This window comes from Vicugna pacos, chromosome 36 (genome assembly GCF_048564905.1).
Source record: "Vicugna pacos chromosome 36, VicPac4, whole genome shotgun sequence".
In the NCBI taxonomy this organism is placed as follows: Eukaryota; Metazoa; Chordata; class Mammalia; order Artiodactyla; family Camelidae; genus Vicugna; species Vicugna pacos.
Genome location: NC_133022.1, coordinates 6,269,801 through 6,285,185, shown reverse-complemented (window position 1 = coordinate 6,285,185; position 15,385 = coordinate 6,269,801). Strand labels below are relative to the sequence as shown.

Here is a 15,385-nt window from a genome sequence, read left to right as displayed (position 1 = left end):
TAACTCCTCTCTAATTGTCCAAAACAGATCCAGCCCTCAAGGTGGTTCAGTTCCAACCCTTTCTGTGAAGCCATCCCTGAGTATTTTGACACATACTCTCCTTTCTTGGATTTCCAAAAACAACCATAATTGCTATTATTTATGACTATTGTGGGTAATTATTTTGTTAGGCATTTTGCCATCTAGTCTCAATCCTTTGGTGCTAGAGATAGGTCTTCTCTCTTTTTATTTGTCCTAGTGCCAGGCATAGTGCCTGATGAACTGTTGGGGGTCCAAGATGTTGGGGGATTGGTTGATATAATGATAATCAAACAAACTCTCCCTTTGAAGCTCTAAAGCCTGTTGGAGGAAAGAGCCATCCCTCTCCATGTGCCTTCCCTATATCATTCAAACTGGCCACATGCCTGGCATTTTGCTGGCCAGTGAATGTGGATGGCTGGACACTTTTCTGGGCATTTTTCAGAGACTCTTAGGGCATTTTTCAACTCTTAGGATGATGTTGCTTAAGAGTCTGAGCTGTGTAGTGCTCAGGTGGAGAGCCAGGTCAGAGAGCTTCCAGTTCTAACCATGCTGCCTTCCAGTCACTGGCCTCCTGGTCATTCAAAACCAGCCTGCAATTGCACACCAAATACCGTACTAGGGAGGGTGGGTGGAGGTAGGGGTTAGGGATGGGCAGAAATCTTATGGCCAGCACAGTGCCGTCTAAGGAAAAAGATAGCCTCCCCTCTGCACAGACAAGAAGAGCTTCCTCTCTCAGCTGCACTCCAGGAGAGAAGGGGATGTGAGGTTCCTGGCATCACAAGTCATTGACTTATGGTAGTAGCATTCCGAAAGGTGGGTTACACAGTCAGGCTCAGCTGTACCTCAGACTGATATGTGTTCAGAAGGGCTGACAGTACTCTCTTGTGTTTTGTTTACTCTTCCTGCCTTGAGAGATATGTACAGAGCATGATCTCTATTGTTACATTAGTGAGAATGAAACTATGAAGACATTAAGGGAATTATCTGAACTCACATACAGGGAACTGGGGACAAAACACACATTTTCTGTCTCACAGCTTTATATTTTGTATCAAACACTAGCTTACGTTTGGCTAACATCCATGAGGACTAGGAAGATAATATGGAAAAGTTAAGCATTCTGGGTGGAAGGAGGGACATTGCTCCAGCTTCTGTAGTTCCCTAAGTGCATAAGCTTTAGGTTTTAGTAAATTAACACATTGAAAAATCTGTATCAGAACACCATAGAAATACATTAAAAAATTATGTCTCATTACACAGTAATTAAATTGAGCAGTCACCTTGTCAAAATCACCCATGAGAGACTCCATAAGGGAAGCCAATGACAAATGCACTGTTACCTGTGGGGAGTGGTGTAAAAAGCAAAATTCACAAAAATCAGTTTCACCCAGGACAGGCTATAGATAACGTTACAGATGAATGCTAAATACTACACGATAGGAGCTGTCTGATTAAGTTTGGCTCTTCCTCCGTTTTATTAAATTACCATCTCCATGTCTCAGCCTCCTTCTTACACACTATTATCTTGTCCTTTGAGTATCTGACAAATGTCTCCTCATTTATCTACATATGTGGTACGATCCTCCTCTCATGCTCTTAGATTTTCTCACCGTTACACTCTTACCACTGTTCTGCAGTCTTCCCAGTGCTCCTTTGTGGGTGATACCTTACGCAGAGCTTTGCGTGTGTGTCTCTTACATCTTATTATCCTTTTATTTGCATTCAGGTTTACTCAACTAGGATTTTTTCCTTTTATGTTATTTTATTTTATTATTATTCTAAAATTCTTAAATCCTTAATTTCCACTTTCACGTTCTTCTATCGTTCTGTTTCCAAAAGGAAATGAGAGCATAGCTCCGTCGCCTGTACATTGTCCACGGTCCCTGGGCTGGGGTATGTCCCGACTCCTGCCTGCCGGTTGCTTCGAGGGTGTGGAGCACCCGGGGGCTCACATGCAGCCCCCCGGGAACGGCGCGGGGTCCTGGCGCCCCCTCCTTACTGCTGAGGTCTGGGTGTGGCTGGGTGGCCGCTAGGCTAGGCGCGCCGGCTGGGCAGCTCCTGGGAGATGCAGCGGCGCAGGCACTCCAGGTTCTGGCTGTGGAGCTGGATGTCGTTGTGCCCAGAGGACCCCACCCACAGAGGCTCCACGGCCTTGGGGCAGCGCTCGTAGAGCGCCAGCCCGTGCGAGAAGTCGGCCACCTCGTCTTCCAACCCGTGGATGATGAGCACCGGCGACGTCAGCTTGGGCCCCTTCTCCATGCTGTGTGGTCGGGGAGTCATGTTAGGCCTCCGCGCCCCACCCCCGCTGAGGCCCCGCCCCCTGGGTCCCCGCCCCGCGCTCACTTGGGGAACGCGTCTAAGTAGTAGGTCTTCTTGGTGTCGGGGAAGGCCATACGCATGCCCGAGGTGCAGCACCACCGTGGCGCACTCATAACGCGAAGCCAGGTCCACGGCGGGCACCGTGCGGATGCTCTGCCCCTTCAGGATGTTGCTGTCCCGGCTGATGCCGTACCTGGCAGCGGTGGGGACAGGATCAGCTGGGACACAACACGTGCACACCCCTCCCACTGCCCGCCCTCCTGGGGCAGTCCCCTATTCTCCATGCTTAGGCTCGGCCCAGGACCCTCCCCTGACCCCCAACCCCAACACCAAGGAGGCGGTCGGACCAATACAGGAGGTAGAACCCAGATAGGTGTGAGGGGAGCTGGCCGACAGCCACCCCACTCTGCCGTTTCTTAGAGAGTATCTACTTGATCACACCTGGGCAGTGCACCTGTAAGGGCCCCACCCGCTCCTCCTGGTCATCCAGCTGTCCCCACCCCTACACATGCCTGACCAGGGCCACATGCAGAACCTGCTTGGGACTTTCCTGTCTCTGCTGTTCTGAACTGGACAGCCCTTCCTGGTCGCACTGGAAGGGGGCGTGTCTTCCAGCAGCCCTCACCCCCACCCTCATCCACCCTCTTCGCAAGCTGTGGGGTGGCGATTGGAGGCAGCTGTATCCTCTGATGCCTCAGCGAGTTTGCAACCCCTCAGTGTCTCCATAGCCAGTTAGGTTAGTACAACACAGGTGAGCAGGAACAACGGCTCCTGAGAGAAAATGGGTGGCCGCCACCTCCTTCTCTGGGCCCCTCCCCTACCAGTGGCCAGGTCCTGGGGCCCACCCGCCACCCCAAGCTCCCCTAGCCCCACACCAGCACGGCTGATCCAGCACCATACCACCAGGTGCTCCTTCCTGACCACACGAGGACCATTCACCACCTTCCAGTGCTGGAGGTCTCTGTGGCCTTCCTCCCACACACCCATGACCCTGATCCCAAAGGAGCCTCTCCTCTCAGTGGCCAGGGAAGGGCTGTATCTCACCTGGGCAGCCAGACTGTCCATCTCCCTGTCCACCCAGGGGCCATCTGCAGTGTTCCTGTCCTCTGGCCCAAATCCCCAGACAAACCTCCAGGTCTCGGGGATGCCATTTGGTCTTGTGCCCACTACCCTGGCTGTTCCTCCCAGGCCGGCTCTCTGGTTCACTGTGAGCACCGCTGTGCCAAGCCCTGGCCCAGTCCAATCACCCAGCTCCAGGCAGGGACCCCCAGCTGCAACCTGGCCATCTCCACCTGGACAAACGTGGCAGGTGCCGGATAGTTTGGCTCTTCCAGGCCTCCCCAGCCCCAGATCATGGCCCGGGCCCAAGCCTCCCTCCCTCCTGCTTATTCTCAGCTGTTGGGGCTGAGGGATTTGGTCTCTGGAGGTCAAGGCTGGTAGAAGGACCAACAGATGGAACTCAGAACTCTCATCCCTATGTGGGGTGTGATTCTGCAGTGACCCCCCCCGAGCCAGCGACGACAGGCTGAAGCAGCCGAGGTTGGACACATAAGTGCACCATGCCACCCAGCACAGGTCACCACTGCCAGGGGACCCCACTCTTAGGGCCTGCATCAGGGACAGCTAGGGCATCACTATGGCACCAGGGCCCCTGCCTCCCCAGGGCAGATGGGCTTTGGTCCTGGCACGGGCTGGTCGCGCAGGTGGGCCAGGCAGGGCAGAGCTGGGGCAGCCAGCCCTGTGGAGGCAGAGGGCGCAGTCTCCAGGAGGGTGGGGGCTGGGTGCGTCTCCCTCTAGAGCAGCCTGGGGCGCAGGGCCACACTCTGCACTCTGCACACGCTGGTTGAGACGGAGCCACTGTGCTTCGGTGAGTGAGCACAGGGGTGGAAGGGTCCACCAGGGTCTGCATGACCAGGGCGGTGGGGTCCAGGGAAGGAGGTGTAGACCAGACCACAATGGCCCTGTCTTGAGTCAGGCCCGTGGGTGTGTGCTGGACACCGTGCCCGCGGAGGACCCAGCTTCTGCTCGCCGACCTCCCACCAGCCACCAAGTCTGTGCTGGGTACTAAGCTGCCCAAGGGAGCCTTCCAGGCCCAGAGGAGCCCTGCCCTCAGGATGTGACCATGATCCATTACCAGCACCTGACACAGAGGCCCTGCTCCACCTACCCAGCCCTCAAGAGCAACCACAGCCTGGTTGGGGGGTGGGGCTGAGCCCTTTCACACAGGCCTCACACACCACCTCCTGAACTGGGAGGGGCCCACACCCACCCCTCTCCATCCAGGTGGAGCCTCCACTCCTATGGGGACCAGTGCCAGGCCCTGTCACCGCCTCCGCTCAGGCAAGGGGCTCCCAGGAGGGGCCAGCCCCAGGGAGGCTTGAAGACTGACCACCCACCTCCCTGCACTTGGCTGTCACCACACAGAGAACACACAAGGCCAGGCCTTGCCCTGTGGCCCAGGGTGGCCACAAACAGGCTCCCTTTCCTACAGGCCCACCCCCTTGGGCTTCCTCCCTCCCCAAGGAAGCCAGCCTGAGTGCCTGAGGGGCGCACCTTGCAACCACCTGGTTTCACCTGGTCTGATCACCTGTAAGGCAATGCTTGCCTGCCCTCCCCTATCCCGCTGCAGTGCAGATCTCACCTGGTGCGCAGGGCCTGCTGGGCAGCATAGATGTCAGCATGGAGGCTCGGCTCGGAGGGCTTGCCCGCGCTCACACTGCAGCTCGAGTGGACCTAGGAGGTCAGTGCTTTGTTTTCTGGGGGGAGGTAATTAGGCTTATTTATTTATTATTATATTTAACAGAGGTACTGGGGATTGAACCCAGGACCTCGTGCATGCTAAGCACGGGCTCTACCCCTGAGCTACAATTTACTTCCTAGTATTCCATATCCAAATCAAACAGCATATCGTAAGAGAAGTCTTACTGCTTGGTAACTTGCAGGTTAACTGTTCTCACGTTGCTGACTGCAGAATAAAATAAAATTCTGACCCTGTTGGGAGACATGTGACAAGCCTTGCATCTCTAAGGCAACTTCTGGATTCTACATGCTAAATTCCAATACTTGTGACACAAGTTAAAATTCTCAGATGGGCAGAAAAAAAGACTACATCTCAAAGGGCACTTTTTCACAAAAATAAGACAGAAATGAAAATTGTATTTCTCCTCATTTATTGAAATGTAAACACAAACATGGCAAACTTTTTCTGAAGAAGATTTTTAAAATTTAAAACATTTCAGCTTAAAGAAGTCCATTTCTATATGGGCACAACACCTCCAATTCACACTTTATAAATCGCCTACATGTAGAAGAGCTATTGGTCTATGAGGAATTTACTCTTTCCTGGCTCATCAAAGGTGGAAAATAGGGTTTAAGGAAGAAAAAAAGAAAAAGGCCCAACAAATTTACACACACCCCCCCACACTTCCACACTACTGTTTGTAACAAATCTTCCATAGCAAGCAAGTCTCTAGATAGACCTGTGTCACCGAGGCAAAAAATAAAACAAAAACTACTGTTTTTTGTCACGCTATCCCTATTCAAATAAAAAAAAATATGTCTGTGAAAATGTCCATACCCTGTTAAGGTGCAAAGCAAGTAGCAAGCCATTTGGTTGTACGTGTGTTGGGATATTTCAATATAAACAGAAGATTAAAAAACTGAGTTTTGGGGGAGGCTGTAGCTCAGTGGTAGAGCACATGCTTAGCATGCACGAGGTCTCAGGTTCAATCCCCAGTGCCTCCATTAAATAAACAAACAAACATAATTACCTCTTCCTCCCCAAAAAGAAACCGATTAACTCAATAAATAAGCTGAGTTCTTTGCGGGCAGGAAGCACTGAGTAGACACAACTCAACACCAGACAGAAGGCGGCCTTGCATGAAGTGAAGCACGTGGTTACTTCCTCCCCTCACATCTCTGTTTTCCCCACATAGTTGGAGAATCACGGGCCCTAGTTAACAGGGGCAGGTGTAGACTCCAGGCACTAGTGACCCCCAGTGGGGTTGGTGTACATGGTGGCCCCGCATGAGGGTAAGTTGTCATTGACACTATGCAGTGACAGCAGAAAGCAAAATAAATTTAGTGTCTTTCGTAAAACTGTAAAATTCTCAACAGCTGTCCAGTCTCTGCGCTGCCTGCACCAGGCTGGATGGTGCCCACAGCCCCACTGGGGCCATGATATCATCTGGTCACCACGCTGCTGTTTTCAGCATCGTGACCGTGTGATGAGGAGACAGAAGTTGGAAGGAACCGTAGCCAGGGCAGCAGCAGGAAAACCAGCATTCATGTCCCTGAGGGGACGAGAGAAAAGGAAATAACTAAGCCACCACTAACCGGTGTGTGCCCTCTTCTCTGCCCACTTCTTCCCAGAAGGACGGCTTTGTTGTCTGGCAGCTGTCACTCCTGGGGTTTTTTGGGCATTACTACGGGTGATGGTTCAGGGGCTGCGGGTGTGGGGCTGGGGCACCGTAAGATGGGTTCTCCCTCGAAAAAGGAAGAGATGGGAAGGAGGTTAGAGTGGTGAGGGGTCCTGGGGCTGAGTTTAAAAAGCATGAGTGCGGTTGGGGGGAGAGCGAGGCTTTTTAGAGACGTTATGTCCTGTTTTTTGGAATCTCTCTGAGGAGAGAGTTGCTCTTGACCACTGTTCCTTCATCCACGACTGCACGGTTTGCTGTTAGGATGTACCCTCGGCTGCTGTAAATTTCTGTTCATTCCAGTTATGTCTGTTTTTAGACAAAGTGCAAGCACCTTGTCTTTAACTTTCAAGGAGTCTGTCATTTCACACCAGAGGAACTTCACACCAGGCAACTTTATGGGAAACACATGTGGAGCCCCCAACAGTCACCAATTAGTGACTGGAATGCAAAATAATTGACACAAGGAGGGAAATGCGCTCTGCTCCCATATCTGAAGGAAGACAAAGCAAAGTGAAACAGCAAGAATAAAATTATGTGGTTTGAAATCAAAATGATAATTTCTTGAAGCTTAAACAAATGGTTCGTTTAAAATAATTCCACTTCTTGTAAAAGTAAAAACTTCTGAAAGGTGAGATTGAGAAATTTGGAAGGAGACTGTGGGCCACAGGGGAAAAGGCTGTGCAATGAAGAGCATTCATAAGGCACCAGGATTTTCATCCTCCCCCCACAGCAGTAACTCCAGAGGGACTATTTCTGCAGAGGCAAATTTGGAAACTAATTACAGGTTTTGGAGATAATACGGTAGAAGCATGCTCTGTCAGACATGAAAGAATATATATGTAGATTAAACAGTCAAAATCCCTCATTTTACAAAAGAGGAAACGGAGCTATTCATTATTAGAAGTCTTGGAAGAGCTCTTAATTCTACTTTCTTTGTTCTTAATCTATACTAGTTGCTCCTGGTACAAAGTTTTGACACATATTCTTTCTGTTCTAGAATATCTTACCTAGGCTTACAGAGACAAGGTCCTACAGAGAATAAAAATTATTTTTCAGAAAATCTGCACCTCCTTCCCAAACTTCTCAGTGCAAAATGTTCTCAGACTGGGGGAAAATGTTAAATTTAGAAAAATGTCTAATTATTCATTTGAATAAAGCTATCAAGATGTTTTTTCACACAATTGTAATATAAAATAATTTCAAACCTTAGGTTTTTTTCTGATTCAAAAACATTATACACCTAAAAATTGTGAGAAAGAGTAAAAGCTTATGAAGAAAAGTAAGAGAAAATCATTTAGCATCCAACAATATGTTTTGGTGATGTTTCTCCAAATTATTATTACATTTACTGGAATAATTTTCAATATACAGGTTTGTAACCTATTCTATCATCTAAACATTATTTTAGGACTTTTTCTATGCTGTTTAATATTCCATTTACTTCAATAACTGCATAAAATTTGATCATATGTCTATATCTGTGTGTGTGTGTGTTACCTCTGCCACCATCATTTATTCCACTGATTTGTCATGATGTATACACATGGTTGGCTGTAAACATTTTTACATGAAATCTTTTCTCTAAATTTTAAGGAATTATTTCCTTAGGAGATATGCCTAGAAATGCTCAAAATGTACTAATATTTCCAAGGGCATTTTGTTTTCTAAAAACCTTTGACCAATTTATAATCTGCCACCACTGTGTGACGCTCCAGCCTCACTTCAGGTCTGCCAGCAATGAGTTTTTTTGTTTGTTTTTTGTTTTCTTTTTTTTTTTTTATGGACTTACTATGTCTACATGTCAGCTACTCTTTTAAAAAAAAAAAAACCTGGACAGATTTATTCCACTGAAATTGGCTCCCGTTAACTAGTATATTTAGTTGGAATAGCTATTCTGAGAATAATCCTTCACAAAGAAATTATCCGTATCAGTTATTTTATGCCAAAAAGTTATTCTCTATACCACTGGCAGGTCTAAAAATTCAAGTCGGTTTGTTCTTGCGAACTTGAAATACAATGGATCCCATAGTACATTGTTAATAAATGACAGCTCTGGCCCTGACCAAAACGTGTTGATTTAACTCCAAATGAACTGAAATAAGAGCCAAAATATGGGGAGAAAGAGGAAACGCTTCCTCCACCCTCCACCAGCGCGTTTTCTGAACAGGCTGCTTCTCTTGGGCGTCTGCTCTCCATCCCTTCCTGCTTCCCTTCGGCACATCTCAAGGGGCCCCTCCCGCTCTGGGGAGGGCTGCCAAGTTCTGCGTAAGTCTGCAAACGGCCTTGGGCCGCGAGACTGGCTGTCGGCTTGGCCCACGGGGACCCTCCTTCATCCCGGGCATCTAGGCCCTGAGAGCAAGGCGTTCACTCCCCGTGCAGGTGTGAATGGCAGGAAGTCCTTCTCCTAGGACAAGTCCCAGGACAGGGCCTCTGGGGTTGGCAGGGAGCACACACTGAAGCCCCACCTGAGAGCCATGCTAGGAGGGGCCGTAAATTCAAGGTGGTGACCTTTCCCATCTTACACTTTGCAGATGACCCGGCTCCAAGAGAGCAGAGGGGAGCAGGTGCCAGAGGACAGCCTTGGGTCCAGGGCCAGTGGGTCCTGTCACCAAAAGCACAGCTTCCCTCCCACGTGGAGCTGTGGCGGGGCCTCCAGAACTCGGGGGAATGCAGGCACCCTCTTCCCACCTCAGGAACGCACAGAGTGGGAAATCATGCCTTCGCGAGTTCCTGGTTTGCAATTAAACCCTCAATCTGGGGATCTGCCTGTCGGCGAGCTAAGGGGATCCAAAGTCCAAATGTCCATGCCGGACCCCCGGTTGCTGGGCGGCCGCACATGGTCCCCGGGTCCCAGCCTCACATCAGGCCGCTGCCTCCCCCCTGCGCAGAAGTTGGAGGCTGGGCGCGGGGCACAGGTGGGTTCTGGGCTCCCGGCTACCACGAGGGGCGACGACCCCCTCCCCTTCCCTGGGTGCGAGTATAGCGGGGAAGGGTGGGGGTTACAGGAGCCTGAGGGACGGCCTTTAACGGTTGGGCCCTCAGGGACAGCCCTCTCCCCCTCCGTCCCGGACCGCGCCCGCCCACCCCGCGCCTCCCCGCGCCCCCCAGTGCACAGTGCGGGGCCCCGGCCCCATCCACGCCCGTGGAGCCCCAGGCCGGCGGTGCAGCCAGTTACCAGGGCGCGGAGAACATGACGCAGTGCGCGGCGCTCTGGATGCCGCGCGTGCCCGTGCCCGTGTACAGGTGCTTGGCGTGCGGGTCCTGCCCGTCCCCGCCATCGGCTGGGGGGGACCTGTCCGACGCTGCACCCCCCCCACCCCCAGCTCCTGTGCCCGCGCGCCCCAGCGCCCGCTCCGGCTCAGCAGCCCCAGTAGCAGATGCGGGGCGGCCGGACCGGGCCCGGGGCCGCGGCGAGAGGAGGCGCCCTGAGCTCGCGGGTATCACGGCGGGCTGGGCGCGCTCTCTCCGCAGCAGCCAGCGATGTGTTTTATAGATCGCATTATTTGACAATACCAGGCTAGAAAAGTCATAGCTTAATTAGAAAAGTCAGGTAAAGTGGAAAACAAAACACATACACATACCTATTATATAAATTTTATATAACCCTGAAATATGTTAACTTGCATCTTTTCTGATTTAGAGACGAAAGGCTTCGACTTAGCTCTTTGCTTCGTCTTTATTGCATAAACTACACCCACCCTACATCACTCTGATTTTCAGTTTTTGGGTTTTGTGTTTGTTTTTTTAGAGTGAAGCAAGAAATCAAGGACACTTAGAAAGAAATTTGTGACCCTGTTTTTATGTTGTTGCCTCCAAAATGATTTTGACATACATTGCTTTACTCTTCAAAGCAGAAGTGTAATGGATTCGTTCGTTGTAAAGGGGAGGGTAAGGACAGCTCTCTGGTCTTCATAACCTTTTTATTTGTTGCTGAACATTCGTTATATACCACTATTTTTGGAGTAGAAACTCATGATGAAGTACAGTCTAAGGAAGAGGTCAGAAGTGATACCTACTAGACCACGTGTCTTTCTACTGTTGTGCACAGAGCAGAGCCTTGACTTGGGGCAAATGGCTGTTATTAGCTTTGAGTCTTTTCACACTGCAAGAAGCTTTTCCTTAGTTCTTATCACCTGTAAATACATAAAAAGCTAACTGAGAATAGATATGAGTACTATTATTTACTGCCAAAAGGCTGTCTGACATGAAATGCTGTGGAACAACAGTATACACTGAAAGATCCGCTCTCCACCTGTATTGCATTGTGAAAGTCTGATAGTTCAGCAATTTGTTGCATTTGTAAGTAACCAACTTATGTATTCTTCTCTGACATTTAAAAATATCTGTGGAGATTTTACTAGCTTTAGGTGTACAACATAGTGATTCAATTCTTTTATAGGTTACAGTCCACTTAAAGTTAGTATAAAACATTGGCTACATTGCCTGTGTCGTACAGTGTACCCTGCTATCTTATTTATTTCATCCCTAGTAGCTGTGTCTCTTATCTCCTGCCCTATCATGCCTTCCCCTCCCCTCCCCCATTGGTAACCATGATTTTGTTCTCTATATCTGTGAGTCTGTTTCTGTGTTGTTATATTCACCAGTTTGCTTGCTTTATTTTTTAGATTCCACGTATGTGTGATTCTACATACAATACTTGACTTTCTCTGTCTTAGTTCAGTAGGCATAATACCCTCCAGATCCATCTATACTGCCTGTTGCAAATGGCAAAGTTTCAATCTTTTCATAAATGAAAAATAGTCCAGTGTGTGTGTGTGTGTGTGTGTGTGTGTGTGTGTATACTTATACCACATCTTCTTTATCCATTCATTTGTTGACAGACACTTAGGTTGCTTCCATATCTTGATAACTGTAAATCAGGCTGCTATGAATACTGAGATGTGTGCATATCTTTTCCTTTTTCTCTAAATCCTCAGCAGCATTTGTTATTTGTGGTCTTACTGACTCTAGCCATTCTGAAAGGTGCGAGGTGATATCCCACTGTGGTTTTGATTTGCATTTCCCTGATGAGGAGTGCTGCTGAGCACCTTTTCAGTGCCTGTTGGCATCTGCTTGTCCCCTTTGGAAAAATGTCCATCAGATCTTCTGCCCATTTTATTGATTGGGTTGTTTGGGTTTAGTTGACTTTTGAGTTGTATGAGCTGTTTATATATTTCAGATATTGACCCTTTATCTATCATATAATTTGGAAATACTTTCTCCCACTCAGTAGGTTGTCTTTTCATTTTGTTAATGTTTGCCTTTGCTATGCAAAATCTTTTAAGTTTATTTAGATCCCATCATTTATTTTAGCTTTCATTTCCTTTGCTGAGGAGACAGATACCAAAAACATATTGCTGTGATATATGCCAAAGATTATCTGCCTAATGTTTGTAGGAATTTTATGGCTTCTAGTCTTATGTTTAGGTCTTTAAGCCATTTTGAGTTTATTATTGTATATGCTGTGAAATGTTCTAGTTTCATTTACCTGTAGCTGTCCAGGTGTCCCAGCACCACTTAACGAAGAGACTGTCTTTTCCCCAATGAATACCCATGCTTCATTTTTCATGGATTAATTGACCAAGTGTGTGAGTTTGTTTCTGGGCTCTCCGTTCTGTTGCACTGATCTACTTCTCTGTTTTTGTGCCAGCACCAAACTTTTTTTGATGACTGTATCTTTGTAGTATAGTTTGAAGACAGGGAGTGTGATGCTTCCAGCTTTGTTCTTTTTCTCAAGATTGCCTTGGCTCTTGAGTTTGTGTGTGTGTGTGTGTGTGTGTTTTGTTTAAATTTTAGGGTTATTTGTTCTATTCCTGTAAAAACTGTCATGAATATTTTGATAGGGATTGCATTAATTCTGTAGATTGCTTTGGGTAGTATAAATATTTTAACAGTATTAACCATTTCAATCCATGAACACTGGCTATCTTTTCATTTATTTATATCAACTTCAGTTTCCTTCATCAGTGTTTCATAGCTTTCAGAGTATAGGTCTTTTTCCTCCTTGGTTAAGTTTATTCCTAGGTGTTTTTTTGTTGTTGTTCTTCTTCTTCTGATTTTAAATGGGGTTGATTTCTTGATTTCTCTTTCTGATAGTTTATTATTTGTGTATAGAAAAGCAACAGATTTCTGTATATTAATCTTGTATCCTACAACTTTACTGAATTCATTTATTCATTTTAATAACTTTTTGGGTGGAGATTTTAGGGTTTTATACATATAGTATCATGTCATCTGTGAATAATGACAATTTTACTTCCTGCATTCCAATTTGGATACATTTTGTATCTTTTTCTTTTCTGCTCTGGCTAGCACTCTGGTCCAGTACTATGTTAAATGTAAGTGGCAAAATTGGGCATCCTTGCTCCTTGTAAGAAGTGAAAAGCTTTTGGCTTTCGACTGTTGGGTATGATGTTGGCTGTGGGTTTGTCAGCACTTTACATGTAACATGCCACTCCCCTCAGGCCTGAAAAGCTTCTGCAGAAAAATCTGCTGATGGCCTTGGGAGTTCCCTCTATGTGACTCTTTGTTTTTCTCCTGCTGCCTTTAAAATTCTCTACTTAAGTTAATTATTTACCAATTTAAATGTGACATGTCTTGGCGTGAGTCTCTTTTGGTTCATCTTGTTTTGGACTCTCTGAGATTCCTGAACCTGGAAATTTGTTTCTTTCTTCAGCTTTGGGAATTTTCAGCCATAATTTCATCAAATTCATTTTCTACACTTTTTGCCCTCTCTTCTCCTCCTGGGACCCCTGTACCACACTTGTTAGTTCACATGATGTTGTCTCAGTGGTCCCGTAAACGGTCTTCAATTTTTTTTAATTTGTTTTTCTTCTTGCTATTCTGACTGAATGATTTCCATTATTCTAAATTTCAGATCAAAATATTTCTCTATTTTTCTGTATGACTTTGATGTTAATTCCTTCCAGTGTTTGTTTGTTTGTTTGTTTGTTTGTTTTCAATTACTTTATTCTTCGGCTCTGACTGATTCTTCTTTATATTTTCTTTTTTTATATTTTCCTGGTTAAAATTTTCACTGTTTTCATCCATTCTTTTCCCAAGTTCACTTAGCATTCTTATTACTAATGCTTTGAACTCCTTACCTGGTAGATTACTTATCTGTTTCATTTGTCGTTTCTTTCAGGGATTTATTCTTGTTCTTTTGTTTGAAAGAAATTTCTCTGTCTTCTCATTTTGTTGAGCTTACACTGTCTTTATGAAATTAGAAGGAGCAGTGACCTCTCCTGGTACTGAAGTAGTGTCCTTGTGTGCTAGCTTCCCTCTGCAGCCTTTGGACACGGTGGCTTTGGCAGGGAGCAGGATCTGGAGTGCGTATGGGTCACATATTCCCCTCAGGGGTGATAGCAGCTATCACCTTGGTGGGAGGTGGGGCTAGAGATGGAGGGGCTAGAGCCAGAGGCAGGTGTGAGCCAGGGCTTCTCTGCTACTCAGTGGGAGTCACAGCTTCCTGGTCCCAAGTTGCTGGAGCAGAAGTCATAAGGGTAGGGTCCAAACTGGTCCTAATCCATCTACATGCACTCTCCCCACTCCCAGCAATGGCACCTTTGCCCCCGTGGGGTGCAGGATTGGAACAAGAGGGGCTGGAGCAGACACTGGGTCCCAGCATATCAGGCAGAGCTCCAGGCTGGTCCTGATCTGCCACTCTCTAAGCTCCAGCAACAGCTGTCCTTGCCCAGTTTAGATGCAGTGCAGGGTCTCAGTCAGCCCCATCCCCTCCAAATGCTCACTCCCCTCAGTGACAGCAGCCATCACCCTAGTGAGAAGCTGCCCTGGAGCAAGAGGGGCTGGAGTGAATGCCCAGTGTGGCCAGGAGAGGTGCTGGGGCCATCCCAGGACACCAGCCAGAGCCCCGGGCAGTTTCAGTCCACTTCCTCTGCAGATTGCTCTGGAGAGTAAGCAATTGTGTGTACCCATTCTCCAAGAGCAGAGTCTAGGCTTCTTACAGCCCTCCTGTAAGTCCCACCAGTTTTCAAACCAGCTAAGGGGACTTGCCTTCTGGTGTCGGACCCCACAGCTTGGGTGCCCAATATGTGCTTGGACCCCTCATTCTCCAGGGAGGAGTCCACGGCCATGACATCCCTCCTCTTCTGTGTCACTTGCTAGGAGTTGGGTCCCAAACTGATTGCTTCCCCTCCCTCCCCACCTACCTCTGTGTGGATCCTTTTCTACAGCCTTGGTTCTAGAAGAGTCTTTCTGCCTGTCTCCATTTTGTTTTCAGTGAGAGCTGCTCCACACGCAGACGTATATTTTAGTTGTGTCTGGGGGGTGGGGGGCGGTGAGCTCCTTGACCTCCCACTTCACCATCTTGATCTCCTCCAGTCTGTCTTCTTTCTCTTCATGCTACTTTGTTTACAGTAATGGAACTTATGAAATTCCTCTCAGAGTGTCTGTTTCTCCTAAATAACACCAATGTCTCTTCCTGAGTCCCCAGATTCTCACCTCAATCCTTAAAGAAAACCTCTCTCTGCAGTTTGTATTTAAGTCCCTGGAACTTGCCTAGTAGCTTTGTCTGCAGTCCCCTTAGTACCACCCACATTACAAAATTATATTTTCTAATAATTCTTTTTGCAAAATCAAAATGGGGTCTGCTCTTTGTGTGTTTTTAA

At 47.6% G+C, this 15,385-nt stretch overlaps 1 pseudogene; it reads right to left on the bottom strand.

Annotated features, from left to right (window-relative positions):
* Positions 1-2,055: 2,055 nt before the first annotated feature.
* On the bottom strand, positions 2,056-14,851 carry LOC140691644 (alpha/beta hydrolase domain-containing protein 17A-like; annotated as a pseudogene).
* Positions 14,852-15,385: the final 534 nt, after the last annotated feature.